This window comes from Etheostoma spectabile, chromosome 16 (assembly GCF_008692095.1).
Source record: "Etheostoma spectabile isolate EspeVRDwgs_2016 chromosome 16, UIUC_Espe_1.0, whole genome shotgun sequence".
Lineage (NCBI taxonomy): Eukaryota > Metazoa > Chordata > Actinopteri > Perciformes > Percidae > Etheostoma > Etheostoma spectabile.
In genome coordinates, this window is record NC_045748.1 from 16,435,312 (window position 1) to 16,444,123 (window position 8,812).

At 43.2% G+C, this 8,812-nt stretch overlaps 1 protein-coding gene across 5 annotated transcripts in view; it reads right to left on the reverse strand.

The window, feature by feature from the left end:
- Positions 1 to 8,744, reverse strand: part of sema4d (sema domain, immunoglobulin domain (Ig), transmembrane domain (TM) and short cytoplasmic domain, (semaphorin) 4D) — a gene marked incomplete at its 5' end in the record, with an annotated part of 42,385 nt that extends 33,641 nt beyond the window's left edge. For all 5 annotated transcript variants that reach the window (XM_032539902.1, XM_032539903.1, XM_032539900.1 and 2 more), the window contains 1 exon segment: positions 8,597 to 8,744.
- Positions 8,745 to 8,812: the final 68 nt, after the last annotated feature.

Below are 8,812 nucleotides of genomic sequence, written 5' to 3' on the forward strand. Positions count from 1 at the left end.
TACCTGTGAAGGAATTTGACTGAATTGGGCTGAAATTTGAACAAAATAGTGCTGGGCTATCTGCCAATTCTATTGTTTTTTAATTCTTTGTTGAGTTAAAGTGGCTCCACCAGAATGATAAGGACCAAATGTCACCGCAATTCTCTCATTTCCAGTTATATCCTTACATTAATGAAATATGTAAGAGTCCATGCTTTTGCACAAAGTGGCAATCCACCCCAGTATGAGAGCTTTATATGAAAATGTCCCATGCATGCTGATGATGTATGCAGTGTTTTCCTGCAAAGCCAGGAGTTTCTTACCAACTGTTGCCTTCTCACACAAACAATGACAGTGCCTGGTTGCTGGCGCTCAATACAATATTGAATGCAGTGAACAATAAAGAACACGCAAACAGTGCTGCAAGAAATCTGCAGCTGGTGGTTTAAAAAAAAAAAGTCACGTGAACGGATGGAATGGTTTTACCAGTGCACGGCTGAGATAGAGATATACTCAGAGCCAGAAGAACTGTGCTCTTTGAAGTGGAGCAATAGCACGTGAAGTACATTATATACAGTGGTGTGAAAAAGTGTTTGCCCCCTTCCTCATTTCCTGTTCCTTTGCATGTTTGTCACACTTAAGTGTTTCGGAACATCAAACCAATTAAAACAATAGTCAAGGACAACACAAGTAAACACAAAATGCAATTTGTAATGAAGGTGTTTATTATTAAAGGTGAAAAAAAATCCAAACCATCATGGCCCTGTGTGAAAAGTGATTGCCCCCTTTTAAACATACTATAACTGTGGTTGCCCACTGAGTTCAATTTCTCTAGCCACACCAGGCCTGATTATTGCCACACCTGTTCACAATCAAGGCATCACTTAAATAGGAGCTGCTGGACAAGTAAGGTCCACCAGAAGATCCTAAAAGCTACACATCATGCGAGACCCAAAGAAATTCAGGAACAATTGAGAAAGAAAGTAATTGAGATCTATCAGTCTGGAAAGGGTTATAAAGCCATTTCCAAGCTTGGGAATCCAGCGACACACAGTGAGAGCCATTATCCACAAATGGCGAAGACATGGAACAGTGGTGAACCTTCCCAGGAGTGGCCAGCCGCCCAAAATTACCCCAAGAGCGCAGCGACGACTCATCAAGAGGTCACAAAAGACCCCACAACAACGTTCAAAGACTGCAGGCCTCACTTGCCTCAGTAAGGTCAGCGTTCTGCCTCCACCATCAGGAAAAGACTGGGCAAAAATGGCCTGCATGGCAGAGTTCCAAGGGAAAAACCACTGCTGAGCATAAAGAACATCAAAGCTAGTTCTCATTTCTCCACAAACACATCTTGATGATCCCCAAGACTTTTGGGACAACATTCTGTGGACCGATGAGACAAAAGTGGAACTCTTTGGAAGGTGTGTGTCAAGTACATCTGGTGTAGAAGAACACTGCATTTATAAAAAGAACATATACCAACAGTAAAATATGGTGGGGGTAGTGTGATGGTCTGGGGCTGTTTTGCGCTTCAGGACCTGGAAGACTTGCCGTGAAAAGGAACTATGAATTCTGCTGTCTACCAAGAGATCCTGAAGGAGAATGTCCGACCATCGTTTGTGTACTCAAGCTGAAACAAACTTGGGTTTTGCAGCAGGACAATGATCCTAAACACACCCCGCAAGTCCAACAACCGAATGGCTAAAGAAAAACAAAATGAAGACTTTGGAGTGGCCTAGCCAAAGTCCTGACCTGAATCCTATTGAGATGTTGTGGTCTGACCTTAAAAAGGCCGTTCATGCCCGAAAACCCTCTAAGTAACTGAATTAGGACAATTCTGCAAAGATGAGTGGGCCAAAATTCCTCCAGGACGCTGTAAAAGCCTCATTGCACGTTATCGCAAACGCTTGGTGCAGTTGTTGCTGTAAGGGTGGCCCAACCAGTTATTAGGTTTAGGGGGCAATCACCTTTTCACACAGGGCCATGATGGTTTGGATTTTTCACCTTTAATAATAAACACCTTCTTTACAAAAGCATTTGTGTTTACTTGTGTTGTCCTTGACTATTGTTAAATTGGTTTGATGTTTCGACACACTTAAGTGTGACAAACATGCAACAGGAACAGGAAATGAGGAAGGGGGCAAACACTTTTTCACACCACTGTAGGTTTGATCTACCTGAGCCCAGTGCTTACAAACAAATCAAGCATCTTTGTTTTAAAATCAAGTGTTTTAATGCCTAGTTATAGAAAATAATTTGTGGCATGGTGAAGGAAAAAATTAAACTGAAATGATGTCCAAGGGCAATGCCACTCCTTTCCCTCTTGAGAGGGATATGTGAACTCCTGACAACAGCCAGCCAGGGGAAGACAGACGGTTACCAAATCTAAAGCTTGGCAGACCTAGTGCAACTATTGTTCTTGTACGCTGGTCCTGGGTGTAACTCACACTACATATTTCAATCTGCCTTTGTGCACTGTCAGAACCTATGACTTTTATGCTCACACTGTACGGATCCATTGACCTCCCACGACTTGGCTCATCACACCAAACGTAAGCCCAGAACACCTGGTGGGTTATGTCTAGTGACAATTACAATAAAGTTTATTAAAAACAAGATGGCTGCATCCTCAATGATGACAAAAGAGAGCAAGGCTACTTTGTGCAATTCGATAATCTGTGTGTCTGGAAGATGCAGACAATATGGTCTAAATTCAGTTTAATACGACAGCAGTCTCAAAACTATATTTGTAGCCACAAAATGTAAAACACTACTCTAGTAATATTAAAATAAGCTACGCGCAGTTGGAACCAGGCAGCCGTGAGGGAAATCGGACTGTGGTACTGTTAAACCTTAAGACAGCCGACCAGAATTTCTTACATGCCAGAAACCCATATGATCATTAATCAGGCGTTGTGATCCTCCAACTGCATGCCAATTTGGCAGAAATTCAGTCCTATTTAAAAATTAGTCAGGGGTCAATTTGGACCAAATCCATACAGTGTCTGCCCGGCTTTACTTTAAACAAAACAGTAGAGAACAGTGATAATCTTTCTCTTTCAAATCTCGGCTCATTAAAGGAAAACAAAAACCAGCCAAGAAGAAAAGAGCGGCTAATCTATGTAAAATATGTGGATATTTCCTCAAAAGAGGCACAACATAGTACCACTTACTGCATCATGAAAACATGCCATCCACCACAACACTGAATTATTTACCTCCCAAATGCGATTTGGGTAAAAATAGCATGCGCAGCACTGGAGACGCTCTCCAATGCACATAGTGAGCATAAAAACATATCTGGTTGCTATGGCAGAGGAACAAGGTGTTGACATTGTGAGACGCCAGCAGTCAACACACTCACAGGCATCCACACGAGCTGTTTGCAATGTGAATCTTACCATAATCTGAGAAGATCCTGCAGGTTGAGAGAAAAAGAACGCTAAAAAGAGGCGCTTCCAACCGACTTAGTCACACTGTTATTCCTGGGAAAGTCAGCAATGGTTTGCATGACAGACGAAAAAGAAAATACAATATGATCCTCCAGCACGAGCAGTCGGTCACCTCCTCCCTCTCTCTACTCCCCGGTCATGCTCCTTCTCTCTCACGCTCCCTCATTTGCTCTCCCTATCTTGCACAATAAACACACAAAAAAATAGGCACAAAAAGCTGCAAAGAGTGAAGAGATAACGATTGCATTAAAGGGCTGTTTCACTTTAATGCATGTCAGTGGCAGACTGTTTTCATCTGAGTGTGTAACAAAACGCCCAAGACCGCCTTTCCCCTGTCACAGCAGTCCGATGCTGCTCGCCAGTGGAGAGCGACAGCGCAGAGATCGCGCTTCTGGAGAGCATCAATGCACACACAATTGCTGAGGAGGGGGAGGGGGATTTTGGGGTGGCGGTGGAGAGGAGGGAAGACGGGGGAGGGGGATTTTTTGTGAATGGGGACTGCAGGTCCAGCTGCTGCCCTCTCTCAGCACTGTATGTAGCCACTGATACACTCAGTTAACCGTTTATTAGGTTCCCCTAGCTAAAACTAATGCAGTTTAATACTGTTTCAAAACAAACTGATCATAGAGCACCCAAAAAGGTATAATTTGTTGTTTCACTGCATCACACACACACACACAAACAAAAGGAAACCTGATTACATGATGAATAAGTTTGTCATGCAATATCTTCTAAATGCAAAAACTACCACTTGCAAACTAATGCTGCTGAAATTGCACAAAGAGAGAGCACCTTGTCCATTCAGCTGAGTCACACACTGATATCCTCCACAGCAACAGAATGTAGGCCTACTGTATGTAGTGAGGCTCCCCTCTCCATTCGCTTTCTAGCCCCCTGTTCTCAGCAACACAACACTGGCAACCTTTTTAAAACATCAAGTAAGCTGTCAACAGCGCTGCAACAATGCATCAGTAAGCTTCCTGCACTCTCAGCTAAAGCGGTCGTAGCTTTGGGTGCAGCATCTTGGAATCTTCATAGATTTCTGGTGCAGTTTTCAATGAATGCAATTATTGCCAGCATTTTCAAATAAACAACTGCTGGGCTGTTGACGTTAATAGTAAAACTACTTTTCATCATTTCAAAGAATGGAAGCGACTGAGCCCTGCAGGGCGTGGACCGTTCTTCACCTTTATTGTTACTTGACAGGCAAAACAGAAAAACAGGAAACAAAGCTTAACATCCAGTGTTTTGTTTTTGTATCAGCTGATTTGAAACCACCGTTCAATCATGAGACAATTTTGCGGAGACATCTCTGGAATGCAGCAATGCATTATGCTTGGCTAGTAACACACAAACACAAGTAAAGCACCTAGACACGCCACGGCTACTGATACGGAGCCAGATGCTTCTCTTTGCCAGTAGGAAATTATTCCAGCCTGAGGGTGTTGGGGTACTAGGGTGTGGCAGGGAAGGTCTGGGTGCGTTTCCAAAAGGAGGTGGGGGTTGCCCCAGATGTCCGTGTCATAGACCCAGCAAAGCACACCTCAACATCAAGAGCACCAGACTGGCCCCTGACCTCTAGCCTTTAACTCCTGCAGGATCAAAACAATGAGGTTTCTGCAAGACGTACATGAAAATCGACTACCGCGTTTCCTAAAAGGCTCTTACGAACAGGACGCTATCGTTGTCATGTGCATCTTTTAGTTTTCAGCGCGATTGATGATTTTAAATTAAAAAGGGAGTCTTGTTGGCTGAGGCTACATCTACACTACAACGCATTGGTTTAATAACATTTATTTTGCTACGTTTACATTTGAAAACACTACTGCACCCGTTTTGGTTTGAAAACTCCAAGGTTGCTTTTTAGTCTGGGCGGTCACAACCTTTGACCTTTGGAAATGAAGACACACGCCAGTCAGTCTGGCTGACATTACTTACAGTGACAGTTTCAACTTGTCCTCAGTCCAAGCAAATAAATCCCTTGTCTTACTTTTCACCATTGTTTATTTTCTGTATTTTTAACCAATAGAGTCATGATTTTCAAGCACAGAGAAACACCAGCACGCATGCCCAGTGTATGTGAATGGTCATGCGAAATGAGTTGTCAGACGTGCTAATATGGACGGAGATTAGTTCTGCTACTGGAGCTAAAACTCTTGTGTGGATGGAAACCGTCTTTGTCTTGTAAATGCAGTAGTGTAGATGGAGCCTGACTCCACTGCCAGCAGATTCCTGATAATTAGATTGCTCTGGTGCAGCAGGGAACAATGAGGGGCCGTGTGTGTCTGCACCTTTTACAGTGACCTCCACAGCAGGAGGTGAAGTGCTACTGCCCAGACCATTTACAGGTATCCCAGCCTTTTCTACCAGAGGAGACTGGCCTACAACCAAACCCAGCAGAGGGGACGAGAAGAAAGACTCTGAAGGCTTTTGAATGTCACCCTCAAATCCATTAAGAGTATATTCAATTACCTGACAGTCACTCACTGTAAGCATGTGAAGAAAATTGACGTCTCTTAAAAAAGTCTCCTTTGAGGTGGTTAAATAATTGCATTGGGATCTCAGAGAGAGAGAGAGAGAGAGAGAGAGAGAGAGAGAGAGAGAGAGAGAGAGAGAGAGAGAAATGCAACAAACAGCCAGGACTTGGTTGGAAACCCAAGCAAGGCATCCAAGTAAATAACCCCTGACATCCAAAACAAGTGCCATTTCTGCACAAAGTTCACATTTAAAACAAAGCTCTCTTTCAGCCATGCAGTTCTGATTTCCCATCCATTTTAAATTGATTATTGATTTTAAAAAAGAAATCTAAAGAAAGACTTGTATGGTTATTATACACAAGCCATAGTGTTGTGTGTAATTTCATTTAGCACATGTGAATCCTGTGCTTCTAATGAATGTGGGGGAAAACAGTTTGGTTTCTTCATTAATTGAATTTAAACAAATCAAACAAGCACAGGTGTTAAAAATGGACTAATATGCTTTAATGAAATGGGAAGTCCTGTAAAACAACATGCATGCAAAGATTTCCTCCCATAAAAAGCAGAAAAGGGAAAGTCTGAAAGTCTAGAAAGAAAGACTACGGTTTATTTATCTTCCTAGCAGCCTAGGACTATGAACAGCAGAGAAAACTGAATGGAAAAATAGATTTCCATTCTTATACCAACCTATCCATTTTCACACAAAATAATCCATCTACCATATTTACCCTTCTTTCCATTGGCAATTCCAAAACCTGCAAGAGTCAATGACAACTTTACAACGCAAACACAACCTCTAACCTGAGGTTAGAGTGACAGACCGAAATGCCAGAGCCTCTCAGCGGCACGCAGCCACTGGTTTAATGATTTGTCTGCTTCTGGTGAACGATCACACAGCAATATCCTGTTCTGGCTGGTTCTCCGGCCCCCCCCTGAGGGTCTGGCTGACATGATTCTGGCTTGCCCTGGTGCCAGCCAGCCCATCATATTGACAAGATCCGGCTGGCTGCCCCCATGCTTGATAGGACCCAGCCAAGGACCTGTGGAATCAAACTCGATGAGGCAGAAAAATTACTTATTGAGGCCGTGAGGGACTGGATGTCATAGCCCATGCTTTTTGGGGAAGGTTGAGAGAGGAGGAGGGGTGGTAAATGTCACTAACGAAGCAGTGGAAAACAGATTAAGTAAACAAAACAGCTGTTTTTTTTAAAAAAAAGGGAAAACTATATAGCTGGCATGTTACAAAATTCCACAGTGCTTATGCAATGTGAGCTTGTATATAATCAATTCCAAGTGCATTTCTTTACTGTTAAGTGAGGAGCATTCACGCATTTCCAAGAGCATGTTGTAGAGACAAATAGTGACATTTCAAATCCTTCTGTTTATCAGGAATAGGGATACACGTAATGATTACTTTCAGTATCCAATAATTGTAGATTTTTGGCCTAAAAACATTTAAAAAGAGTTTAAAGAGGCACATAACAATTTGCTGGAATCCCAGGAGAACGTCTTCAAATTGCTTTTTCGTCCAACCCACAGTCCTAAACCCCATAATTGTCAGTTTACTATAATGTAAGACAAAGAGAAGTAGCAAATCTCCACATTTGAGAAGCTGGAATCATCCATTTGGCATTGTTACTTTAGATTAATTTTTTTGTTGATCAACTAATAAATATATTGTTTGGGCTCTACATCAAAGAACTATGGCTTGTTAAGGCATCAGTCTCTCCTTCACTCTCTCAAAAGCCTGAATTTCATTTTAGGGTTGCTGAAGGACCGCAGTGATGATGGTGTAGATTGAATTATACAGCATGGAGCCAGGAGAGTGACACAGAGACACAGGGCTCCAGGTAACCAGGCCAGAGGTCAAATGGTGAGACAGAAAGTTGCTCCATAACTTCTTACTACTCCCTCTGGTCCACACCGACTAAGACTAGACATGTTTGCAGGTGAAAGGTTTATGAGTATTTACTGATGAGCCCCCAGTCGCACTGGCCTTCTGACACAGGATGCATTCAAGGCTGAAGAATTACAAAATGCATGCTGCAGGAGCTTATTTCGTTTGGTGCTCCGACCAGCTTTAATATAAACTGTGGTAACGTGGATATGTGCTTCGAGGCTGTCAATAAAAGGTCTTTTGTTGTTGCAGTGAAAGAGCACCCTTGATGTATGCATGCCAAGAGTAGAAACCCCTCCATGACCTCTGGGTGCCAGAATGGCACTTTGAAAGTGCAAGGGGAGTTTAAGCTTTAAAAAGATTTGTGTGAGCACGGCTGGTGAACACGTAATATTATATTCAGGAGGTATTTTGCTCGTCAAGGACAGTGACAGCCGACTGTGTGGATTCTTGCCGCAACAGTCGTCCGCTAACAACTTCTTTTTTTCCGCAGTTCGGCTTTAAAACGTCGTGGGAAAGTATTTTAAACGTTTAACGTGCCGTCCAAACAACTGAAACTATTTGAATTACGACGCTGGGTTTTTCTTCTTTTTGTGTCTCAATGGTTGTTTTTTTATCGGCTGCAGTGCAACAAGTGCAGCTGAGGTTGGAGCCCGGTTAGCACGCATGAACACGACCAGCGGGGCACAGGCTGAAATAACTTAGCAATTTTGAACCAAGAAAGACCAGGCATTACTTAGCTAGCTCTAACACAAATGTGCACTGAAGTAAAAATGTGTGGTGCTGCTCACCGTGGGGAAGTACGTGTTCCTTTTTTTTTGTCCTGGTGCGTACGAAGATGAACGTCGGAGCAGCAGCAGCGTGAAAGTTTGGTTGGTTCGCTCTCTCTCAGCTCAGCATGGCGGCCAGGGCTACAGACTGGATTCAAACCTCTCCGGGCTGTGCGATATCAACAGACAGGGGGAGGGTGCAGGGTGCAGGGTGCAGGGTAAAGGGGGGGGGGGGGG